The 12,666-nt window shown below is 43.4% G+C and overlaps 1 protein-coding gene across 2 annotated transcripts in view; it reads right to left on the reverse strand.

The window, feature by feature from the left end:
- Window positions 1–12,666, reverse strand: part of LOC117348812 (F-box only protein 2-like) — a 28,886-nt gene that overhangs the window by 15,746 nt on the left and 474 nt on the right. The window contains exon 1 of one of the 2 annotated variants that reach the window (XM_033921314.1): window positions 8,336–8,349. The exons of the other annotated variant lie outside the window; for it this stretch is intronic. The gene's annotated coding sequence lies outside the window, so the exon portion shown is untranslated. Of the gene's footprint in view, window positions 1–8,335; window positions 8,350–12,666 lie in introns of those variants that run through there. 2 annotated transcript variants of the gene reach the window in all.

Here is a 12,666-nt window from a genome sequence, read left to right on the forward strand (position 1 = left end):
TAATTCTTTTTGTAATCCGCTTTGAACCGAAAGATAATGGCGGAATAGAAATCTGTAATGTAATGTAATGTAATAAGCACAAGGATTTAGAATTGAATGCAGAATCAAACTGGCAGTATCCCAAATCTCTCCTTATCCAATTATCCTAACTTCAAATGATTTTAGAATTAATTTTTATAATTGTTTTCATACTGAGCTGGATGCTTGTTTTAATATTTTGAATGAAAAAGAGTAATTGGGGATCACTCCTGCCGCAACTACACCCCTAGACCACAAGAGATTGTAATATAAGCCTAGACAGGCCTATGGGCAGGGGAAGGAAACATGTAGGGGTCCAGGAGGAGGGGAAACTCATATCCAGGGGGGAGGGGGAAGAAGGGTGACCAATATTACAACAAGTTTTCGACTTCTACCAAAAAGACTTATAGTCTTTTTTTTTTTGCTGAAACCAAAAACATGGCCAAACATTAAAATAATCTTTTGTCCAAATCCGAAACTGAAACCAGGCAGAAAAAATGTTGATCCAGTTTTGGTGCCATAAACAGTCCTGAAAGTTGGACAGACTCAGTCCAGAAGGAAGCTCTCTTTGGCATGATGCAAGTGCTATGGTGAGTGTTAGCAGTGATTTTGAGAAACTGAGCTCATTACTATGGAGTGCACAAAACCATTCCATTTGGAGGCACTCAGCAGCATACCCAGCAGGGCAGAAACCCAGGGCAGAGCACCCCGTCCTCTGGCTGGAACACCCCCTCCTCCAGGCAGTGGGAAGGAGCATGGATTGGCCGCAGTGTTGCAGGATGCTTGCGCGTGACCGTCGGTTCTGCTGGTCCTCCACCCTGGAACAGGAAGCTGATGTCAGAGGGGGCAGGGGGCAGCTGAGCCAACGGCCAGGCGCAGGCAGACCCACAACTCCTCCTGCCTCTGACATTGCCTCTCAGACAAACATAAGAAGTTAAAGATGTACTAGAGGAAAAGAGAGAGAGAGAGAAAAAGAAACATTCAAATATTTCACAGGCTTCAGGGACAGCGAAAGTACCTACACTTGGTTGTACCAAAAAAGGTGGTATATCAAATTCATAGTACCAAAAGGAAGCTTACATATAACTATGAGAAAAATAACTTTTTCACTGAAAGGGTGATGAAAATCTGAAACAGGCTTTTAGAAGATAATAGAAGTAAACTCCGTGACATAATTTAAGCATGTTTGGATAGATACAATGGAATAGGATAAGAGGGCCCCAGACATCAAATCAGGTGTATGATGACAGCACACTAGGAGTCCCCAGTACTTCCTATCTGCAGATATCTATGCTTCTTACACAGATATTAACATCGAGGCTATGAAAAAGGGAAATAGGACACTAGGAAACATTATAAGAAAATGTGAGTCTGAAACAAACGATGACAAATTTATATTCATAAAACTGTTCACAGTTTTAGGCACCATGCCAAAATAATAAGCAGGTCAACAGCTGAAACTAAAGACTGGTGAAATAATGGCTGTGCTGCTTTTCCATAGACTACACTCAGTGCAAGAAGCACTGCATCAGAATACACGCTCCATTATATAACGTTCTAATGAATGCACTAACAATATTTTTGCTCCTGATACAATAAACTAATAGCATGGGAATTACTGCTGCATTAAAAAGTGTGTGCTGTCAGAAACCCCCCCCCCCACCAGCAAACATAGCAGTGATAAGATGAAGCCGTTGGCCACATCTGGATATCTCCCTTACCATCAGAGCTCGTGTAGGGACTGGCTCATGACCTGATAGGAAGTGAGATTTTAAAATACCAGGCTGGACTCCCTTGAACTCTCTCCCTGACCCACCCTACAAAAGTTCCCTGTGGGCCTAGACCCCCTCCCCCAATTCACTGACACTCCAATTCTCCAATTCCCTGATACTCCAATCCCCAGGAAAAAAAAAATCCATGGTGGCCCAACTGTTCCTGGTCCAGATCCTACACCACCAAAAATACTCTAGGATCCCAAGTGGACCCCCCACCGCCCCTGCAGGACCCATCTCTGTACAGTTTTTATGCAATTTAATATGCAAAATTTGCAAGTGTTTTGCATGCTCACTGCTCTACTTTTTAGGATGGTTTTAGGCTGATTTTCCCATGCTGATCTTTATTCCGGATTAGTAGGGTTACCAGACACCCAGGAAAACCAGACATGTCCTCTTTTTAAAGGACTGTCTGGGTACCTGGATGGATTTTCCAAAACCCAGCAGCTGTCCGAGTTTTGGAAAGTTCTAGCCATGTGTGGAGGGCCTCTGAGCATGCGTGAATGATGTGCATGCGGCCACACATGCTTGGAGGCCACCAGACATGGCCCGGAGGTCAGGAATTATGAGACAAGGCTTTTGGGGGTGGCAGGGCTTGGGGCAGAATGAAGCAGGACCAAAGGTGGAACAGGGCCAGACCAGGGGAGGAATGAGGTGTGGCCAGGCATCCGAGATTTCGCCGAGAAAAATATGCATTAGGAGTAAGATTAGCACAGGAAAATCAATAGCATTTCCCCTTTCTTACACTATCCCCCCTTCCAAGGTACCCAGCATCTCTCAATCCCTTCCTTAGATCCTCATCCAAGGTATTCAGCATTGCTTCTTCCCTTCTGTAACCCCCCCCCCCCCAACAAGGTGCCCAGCATTTCTTTATGCCTCCTCTAGACCTTCACCCAAGATATCCAACACCTACTGTTCCTCTTTCCTTAGGCCCACTCAAAGCATCAAACATCTCTTTTTCCTTTCTCTAGTTCCCCATCCACCCAAGATGTTGAAGATTTCTTCTTTTCTTTCCTATCCCCCTCCACCTGCAATGTGTCCAGCATCTTTTTCTTCCTTTTCCTAGTGCCCCCACCAAAAATGCTCAGCATCTCATTTTCCCTTCCATAGCTGTCCTCCAAAATATCCAGCATCTCCTCATCCCTACTCCCCACCCAAGGGCTTTTCCCACCCCCTCCCCCTATAAGATATCCAGAATTTCTTCTCTACTTCCCTAGCTCCCCAAGTACCCAACATCTTATTTCCCCTTCCCAGGTCCCCCAGTTGTTAAGCCTCTTCTCTTCCCTACCCTCCCAGTTGTCAAGCCTCTTCTCTCCCAAGGTGTCTAGCATCTCATCTTCCCTTACACCTAGCCCCCAGGATGTCTAGCATCTCCCCCTTCTCTAGTCCTTCTCTAAGGTGCTCAGCATCTCTCTTTGCACCCTTCCAGGCCTACTACTGCTACCCTACCTTCACCAACCAAGACTGCACCATAATAATAACATACTGTGGCAGATTGAGGGATTTTCCCTCTCTAGGACTGCTATTATGCCACTGGGTAGCAGAGGGCATTGTGCATTTGGGAAAGACTATAGGACCCAGAGGGCCCTGTGTTCTACAACTCAGTGCTGAGACAGAGGGGCTGGAATCAGGAAGGAGTATTTCTGCCCAGGCTTGAGTCAGTTGGTCGGAGGTCTCAAAGAGAGAGATCCCAGAGAAAGAGGTCCTGAGTAGAGGCAACATTTGGCTGAGGTAAGCCAAACCTTATTTGTAATGTGTGAGGCAAACTTAAAAGGAATAAAAAAAACATTTACTTGTATGCCAGTGTATTCTTTTACCTGCTGACCTCTTCACACCAAGCTGTCTGTTACACATACAATGAGGCCCAGAGCAAATTATCACAAGTCACATACCACATCATATCACTCACAGGGAGATCCACAACCAAAAAGATTCAATATAAATTTGTTAGACACGTTAGATACCTTAGATCCAAAACAGAAGCAACAATGGAGTCAACATGGCAACAGATTGGTGCATGCTCACAACTGCACCAAGAATGATGCCACGGGGTATTCCCCTTATGTTTGGCTGAGAAGCTAGACTGCCTGGGGATGTATGTTTTGGGGATCACACCAGATGGATACTCTTCAGGAAACCATCTTAAATGCATCCAGAATATCAAGCAGCAACTCAGTGCTACATGTCAAGGAACTCAGGAAACAGATGGCATAAAAATACAGCCAATAATCTCTGCTATGATGCCCAAGTCAAAAGCCCCCCCCCCCCCTCTGATGCAAACTTTCTGAGGGACGGGACACAGCAGCACTTGAAAGCAAACCTCTGCTTAAAGACCCCACACTGTGCTGAGAGCTGTATTGATGTGCCACTCTCCAGTCAAAGTCAAACCAAGCCACACTACCACCCACCCCAAATTCTGCTACCCTAGACATATGCCTAGTCTGCCTACTGGCAGAGCAAGCCCTGCCTGACTGGACAGAAGACTGGAACACATCCCAGGTCTTCTGTAAGTCCTAGAACCAGTCCCTTTGGTGATTATTTACTAAATATTAAATAACATCAGGAGTAGATATTCAAAGTGATTTAAACGGCCAGAAACAGCTTCTGGCCATTTAAATCACTTGTCCTGGTTAGTGCCACTGAAAATGCCCAGGTAGTGTCTAAGCTGGAACCAGCTATTTTGTGGGTGATCCCAGGGTGGATTCGGCACTTAGCTGGTTAAGTGCGATATTCAGAACTTAAGCCATTAGGATAACCACATAAATAGGACCACATAAAACATAGTCCTATCTGTCAGCATTAGTGTGCTGGCATTTCCAGATTGCAAGCAAAGGCTCCTGGGATGTTATATCAAGATAGACTGAATGACTCCTACCCATATGTTACTAACAAAAGACCTTTTACTTAGAATGCCACTGCAAGCAGACTAAAATGACTTCTAAAAGACCAGTACTTAAGATTAACAAAAAACTTTTTGCATAGTACTAGGGAGTATCCTCAAGCCCTGAACTTTCAAAATATAAAAATTGCCGCTGCTGGGTCAGACCAGTGGTCCGTCATGCCCAGCAGTCCGCTCATGCAGCGGCCCTCTGGTCAAAGACCAGCACCCTAACTGAGACTAGCCCTACCAGCGCACGTTCTTGTTCAGCAGGAACTTGTCTAACTTTGTCTTGAATCCCTGGAGGGTGTTTTCCCCTATGACAGACTCTGGAAGAGCGTTCCAGTTTTCTACCACTCTCTGGGTGAAGAAGAACTTCCTTACATTTCTACGGAATCTATCCCCTTTCAACTTTAGAGAGTGCTTGAAGTATAAAAAAGGAATTCAGACACAGAATGACTCCAGCTACCAATTCTTCAAAAGAGACAAAGCTTCTTGTCAATTACAAAGCCTTTGTTTCAAACAAACACTACATTGTAACACAGAAAGAAATTGGAAGATATTATTTTTAGAACAAACTCACATCTATAAAGACAGCACCCTGATCTGCTCCTTTCTCCTCCTCCTTCTATATACCTTCAAACTCTCCATTCAGACACACACACACCATCCATTCAGGCAGGACACAGGCTCTTTCTGCTCTGCTTTCTCATACCCCCAAACACAGACATACACCCCTCCTCAGCCACTTTCGGGACAGCCACATTTACTTATACACACACAGAAGCAGCTTTAAATCCAATTTATGCTCTATATACAGTAAAACCTTGGATTGCAAGTAACTTGGTTTGAAAGTGTTTTGCAAGACAAGCAAAACATTTGATTAGATTTTAACTTGATATACAAGCAATGTCTTTGCAATACAAGTACATACAGTGTACACATATCACAACTGAGCCGATGGTTCTTCTCTCTCTGACGCTGCGAGAGTGTAGTGACTTTTCTAAACAAGCAAAGTCTTGCAATACGAGTACCTACAGTATTTTGTATTAAAGTTTTTGGGTTGTGGAACGAATCGTCTGAGTTTCCATTATTTCTTATGGGGAAATTTGCTTTGATATACGAGTGTTTTGGATTACAAGCATGTTTTTGGAACAAATTGTGCTCATAAACCAAGGTTTTACTGTATTTGTAAAATCCTATTCTTATATAATATACTTTATCTGCATCACCTGGTTGTTGTTTTGTAAATTTACTTCCCACTGCCTCTGAAGCCTGAACCCTGGACCCAAAATAGACTAGACAATACAAAAACACAAATCTCAAAAGAATACACCATTTTTATGCAGCAGCTCACCATTACCACTTAAGTGCTGCATATTGCACTTAACTTTGTTTTTGCCACATATTTACCCAGAAATTCAGGTCTTTGCTCAGCCCAGACATGTTGTGGCTTTGAATTTCCGGGGACAATGATGAGCACCACCAGTTGAACGTCTAACCCCTCAATGTTGGCCAGTGGTAGTGCTGTGCATTGCTATATATTCAATTCCCAATGTTTAGTGACCTCAGGGGGTAGGAAGTACAGTCATTGAACATCAACACTCAGTGGCTAGACTACAGGTGCATGCACACCAGGCTCTGGCGGGAGATTGGGCAGACAGCATGATTACACAAACAAGGGAAAGGGAGGATGGGACTTGATATACCACTTTTCTGTGGTTACAATCAAAGTGGCTTACATATTACATACAGGTACTTATTTTGTACTTAGGGCACTGGAGGGTTAAATGACTTGCCACGAGGAGGTCAGTTGCAATTTTGCTGGAAACTCGGGAAAACTGGAGAATAACTGCAAAGACAAAGTAGAGGAGAGGAGAGAAGAGAAGGACTTTGGCTTTGCAGTTATCCTCCAATTTTCCTGAGTTTCTTGCAAAATTGCAACTGACCTCCTCGTCAAAATGCTTCCATTAAGCTTATAACTAAAACTAGGAGTTTGATCATGTAACTCCCCTTCTAAAGAATGCGCACTGGCTTCCAGTTACCCACCGGATAACATACAAACTATGCATACTCACTTTCAAATCTCTCCTTAATAAAACTCCAGCATTCATATATAAATTATTAATTCCTTATTCTCCAAATAGAACATTGAGATCCAATGAACAGAATTTACTAACAATTCCATCTCTTAAGGTTATTAACACAAGACGGCAATTTATTTTCTCTGTTACCGCACCTCAAACTTGGAACGCCCTTCCCATTTACTTAAGAGAAGAGCGCAATCTGGAGAAATTCAAAAGTAATTTAAAAACATTTCTCTTTAGAGATGCCTTTGGTAATTAACTAAACAGTTCGTAGGTCAAATTATTTTTATTGTATCATATTATAGTTTTTATTTGTTTCCCTTTTTGTACTTTTCCCTTTTTGTCCTACTTTTCTATATTGATTTTGTATTTCACCTCCCTTCTTTCCTTGTGTTTATGAGTTTGTTAAGTTAAATTTTTAATCCCTTATGTCGTTATACATAGTTTTGTATTGTATTGTCTCCCAGTTATTGTAATTTTAAATTGTTCATCACTTAGAAATACGATTAAGCGATTAATCAAAAAAACCATTAAACTTGAAACTTCTATGATAGTTCTCAAGTACAAATTCTATATTATATCTGGAAGGGCCAGGAGACAAAGCAGAGTGCCCTCCTTTTTCATCACATTAGTAACACTCTAATACCAGTGAACTTGCTGAGCCACCGTATTTTACCAGAATCAGTACAATGACACATGAAACTGGGGGTTGTGATGGACTGACCCAAACCAATGATAGTGGCCTACTGGTTAGTACAGCAGGCCTCAGAAACTTGGGAACTGGGTTGATTCCCACTGCAGCTCCTTGTAATTCTGGACAAGTTATTTAACCCTCTGTTGTCCCAGGTACAAAATAAGTACCTGTATATAATATGCAATCATCTTTGATTGTAACCAAAGAAAGGTAGGATATCAAATTCCCTCCCCTTTCCCAGAAATGAACACCACAATATAAAGAATTACAGTAATCCAACTGAGGCAGTAAGATAGCTCTTACCACCATTTGATTGCCCTGAATTGGTGCAAACGGAAAAAGACTCTCTTTACCAATCCATTTATTTGATTCTCAAATGTCAAACCACAATCCAAAATAATTCCACGAAACCCTAGATTTTGCTTCTATCATAAGAATTTCTCTAGTACTCAATAATATTTTCTGACCAATAAATCCACTTGGATTATCAAAATAATTAAAGCAAAAAGGGGGGGGGGGGATTGACCTGCAGAGCGCAGGTACATACAATCCTAACAACAAATGGTGAGGGGGTCTAAATGGCACAGAGGATGCAATAAAAGTATAGAGGGGGGGCATAGAACAGCAGGTACTGTACATGTTACCCCCAGCAATGAAGGGGGGCAGTAACCTGGATCAAGTGGCAGTTGCAACTCTGACCATCTTTCTAGGCAGACTGAATGGATCATGTTGGTCTTTATCTGCCGCCATTTATTCTGTTGCTATGACCTTTATTACCTTAGAAAGGCTGAGGTGTTCTGTGCTTTAGGTTTCCTTAAAGCATTTCTGTCCTTGGAAATGCATCATCTTCCCTATGTAAAGCAAAACAATAAAAGATAACACTCACCGTGGTCAGCACAGCATATACTGAGTTATAAAGTCACACTATGGCTCTTCCCCTCCACGTCGTGTACTGACCTCAAGGAGACCAGCACAGCAGCCTCCCTACAGCAGGGCTAGTAGTCCTATTGCTGGGAAAGAGGCAAATGTGCTGAGTGTTGGGAGCTTGAACTCATTCCAGCTATTAATTGCTCTCCTTTCGATTCCCCACTTTGCTGATGAAATAGATATCCCATCTTCCTTGCTCTGTCGCAGACCAGTAACTGCACAGATTCTCCAGGAGCTGCTTAAAGTGACAGTATCTTGTGCTGTCTATGCAGGGAGGTGCCTCTAACCCAGTGGTCTCAAACTCAAACCCTTTGCAGGGCCACATTTTGGATTTGTAGGTACTTGGAGGGCCTCAGAAAAAAGTAGTTAATGTCTTATTAAAGAAATGACAATTTTGCATGAGGTAAAACTCTTTATAGTTTATAAATCTTTCTTTTTGGCTAAGTCTTAATAATAATATTGTAATTTCCAGCTAAAGAGACATATCATCAAGAAACTGTTTTATATTACTTTTGTGATTATGATAAACATTCCGCGGGCCTCCTGGATGCTGGCAGAGGGCACATAATGTCTAGTGTGTGTACTGAGGACCCACAGCAGCAGCCAACCTTCACAGCTGGGCTCCAGAGCAAGCATGCACCAAACTTTAGAATGACACGGTGACAGGATTTGTCACAGTCTCCGTCCCTGTGGATAACTGCGGGGAAACGATCCCCATGTCATTCATTAAGGAGAGAGTGAAAGAATAAGAGTATGAATGGGCACAACCACTGACCCCCCAAAATAACAAAAAGATCCCACTGTTCAAAGCTTAAGGCAGTGTGTCGCAAACTTTCCGGCTGGCGGCACACTGAATCCATGGGAGGAAAAGGATCTCAGAAACCTGCTTGGTGACAGGGAATAAACCTCAGCGAAGTCTGACAAGGTTCCAAATTTTTATTCATTGATCCTGAAAAACCTCCCCCTTCCTTTTTTATTCTATTTCTTTTTATATTTATTATAATTCTTTCTTCCTTTTAATATTAATTCTTATAAAAAATCTTCTCCACTGAGTCTTGGAGTCAGACAGAAAAGAGAAGACTCAGTGGAGATTTTTTACAAGAACATGAGAATTGACACTGCTGGGTCAGACCAGTAGTCCATTGTGCCCAGCAGTCTGCTCACTGAGACTAGCCCTACCTGCATACGTTCTGGTTCAGCAGGAACTTGTCTAACTTTGTCTTGAATCCCCGGAGGGTGTTTTCCCCTATGACAGACTCTGGAAGAGCATTCCAGTTTTCTACCACTCTCTGGGTGAAGAAGAACTTCCTTACGTTTGTACGGAATCTATCTCCTTTCAATTTTAGAGTGTGCCCTCCGTTCTCCCTACCTTGGAGAGGGTGAACAACCTGTCTTTATCTACTAAGTCTATTCCCTTCATTTAAAGGAAGAAAGAATCATTTCTGTCTGACTCCCAGTCTTACTACCTCCTGACAATTCCCTCTTTATCATTCCTCTCTCAGTTTACTTTGTTTCTCATAACCAATGTTCTCCTCTCCCAGTTCTCTTCTCTCTCTCCTTTCTCACCAGCCTAGGCTTCTCCCCCTCATGGCTCAGCTCCTTGGCAGATATAAAGCTGGATGGGTCTTACTCCACCTACTTTGGAGTCAGAACTAGTTGCCACAAAGGCCAAAGAAGCATCAGCTGCAGGGGCAAATGAACTAAAGAGCCAGATAAGGGATCATCACTATATCTTAGACCCCATTTATATTCTCTCTTCCCCATCTTCTCAGCTCTAACCAGTGTACAGCTAAAGATGAGCTGGAGGTATTTTTTGGACAGCTCTGCCTCTTCCTGCTGTGGGGGAGGGGAGAAATATGGGAGAAAGAAGGATCCTGCTGGTGCAATATGGGAATGAGAAGCGAGACCTCCCACCAGTGATTTCTGGAGAAGCCCCATTGCATATGGATCCTTGTGACTGAAATCAGACCCTAATAGAAGGTTACTGGTAAAATGTCCATGTCCCTGTCCATGTCCCTGTATAGCAGTGGGATGGTGTGGGCCAACATTCTGCCCATCCATATTAACCTTGGGCCCTACCAATCTGTCCTGCCATTTCCCTCAGTCTTCTCTCTGCTAGCCTAATGGTTAATGGCCTGAGAACCAGGTTCAATTCCCAGTGCAGTTCCTTGTGACTCTTGGAAAGTCACCTAACCTTCTATTGCCCCAGGTACAAAATAAGCACCTGTACATAATATGTAAACCACCTTGATTGTAACCACAGAAAGGCAGTATATCAAATCCCATCACCTTCTCCCACAACCTAAATGGTGAGACCTTAGCTAGGACTGCAGCAGAACGAGACTTAGGAGTGATCATTAGTGAAGACATGAAAACTTCCAATCAAGTGGAGAAAGCTTCATCCAAGGCTAGACAAATGATGGGTTGTATCCGTAGAAGTTTCATCAGCCGGAAGCCCGAAGTCATAATGACATTGTACAGATCCATGGTGAGACCTCATCTGGAATACTGTGTACAATTCTGGAGGCCACATTACCAAAAAGATGTGCTGAGAGCTGAATCGGTTCAGCGAATGGCCACCAGGATGGTCTCAGGACTCAAGGATCTCCCGTATGAGGAAAGACTGAGTAAATTGCAGCTATACTCCCTCGAGGAACGTAGAGAGAGGGAAGACATGATTGAGATGTTCAAATATATCACGGGCCATATCGAGGTGGAAAATGATATCTTTTTTCTTAAAGGACCCACAACCACAAGAGGGCATCCGCTGAAAATCAGGGGTGGGAAATTTCATGGCGACACCAGGAAGTATTTCTTCACTGAAAGGGTGGTTGATCATTGGAATGATCTTCCACTGCAGGTAATTGAGGCCAGCAGCGTGCCAAATTTTAAGAAAAAAAAAATGGGATAGGCATGTGGGATCTCTTAGGGGAAGATGTGGGTGGGTCATTAGAGTGGGCAGACTTGATGGGCCGTGGCCCTTTTCTGCCATCATTTTCTATGTTTCTAACCTCTGTCATCTCAGACCAAGCTCCACTTGTTGCCTCAGGTCTCTTCTGCTAGCTCCTTGCCCAGTAACATCCCACATCCTCTCCTCTCAGACACTCACAATGACACCCCATTTATCCTCTTTTCTCCATCCCCCTGACAGCCTAAATCTCTCTTTTCAGACACTCACAATCACAACCCCTTCTCTCACCATTCACCTCACAACCTACATCCTTTCTTTCAGCCACTCACAATTTACACCTTATTTCCATTTCCCTCAGCCATTCACAATAAATCACATCCCATCTCTCTCCTTTCAGCCACTCACAATCACACTCATCCCTTCTCTCACCCACTCACAATCACATCCCACTCCCCTTTCTCTCAGCCACTCACAATAAATCACACCCACATCTCTCTTCTCAACCACTCACAATAACACCTCAGGTCCCTTTTCATAACCATTCACAATCACACCCCATGTCTCCTTCCTCTCTCCATTCCCCTGGCAGACTAAATCCCTTTCTCTCAGCCATTTATAGAGCTGAGACAGACAAATAGGATGCCAGGGTGGGGAATACAGTTTGGGGGGGGGGGATGATTAACCTGCTGGCTAGGGTGGTGAGCAGTGGGCAGTAGGGAGTAGGGTTATGAACTGAAGGCTATATCAAAAAGGTGGGTTTTCAGTCTACTTTTAAACAAGAGAAGGGGCATGATGAATGAACTCATGTAGTTTATTCCAGGCATACCGGGCAACTAAAGGAATGAGGTCTGGAATTGGCGGTGGAAGACAAGGGTACAGATAAAAGCAGTTTATCTGAGGAACAGAGTTTTCGGTGAGGTGTATAAAGAGTAAGAGAGGAGAGATACTGAGGGGCTGCAGCATTAACACAATTGTAGGTTAGTAATAGGAGTTTGAACTGTATGTGGAGGCAGATAGGAAGTCATTGAAGTGATTTGAGGAGAGGGGTAAGGTGAGTGTAGTGAGGTTGGCAGAAGATAGGTCATGCAACTGAGTTTTACACCGCTTGCAGAAGCGGTTCAGCAGGAGAAGTAAATTGCAGTAGTCTAAGCTTGAGATTATGAGAGTGTGGACAAGGATTTGGGTGGTTTGATCAGAGAGGAAGGGGCAAATTTTGGCAAGATATTAGCAACAGGCTTTAGTAGTCTGTTGGATGTGTGTAGAAAATGAGAGGTTGGAGTTGAAAACGACTCCAATGCATTCGCAGATGCCATCTGTGGGGGTGGAGCTGGGGAAGAACAGGGCGGTCCTGGGGTTGTGGCCATGGGTCCAGATTTTTA

Source organism: Geotrypetes seraphini, chromosome 15, assembly GCF_902459505.1.
Source record: "Geotrypetes seraphini chromosome 15, aGeoSer1.1, whole genome shotgun sequence".
Taxonomy (NCBI): Eukaryota; Metazoa; Chordata; class Amphibia; order Gymnophiona; family Dermophiidae; genus Geotrypetes; species Geotrypetes seraphini.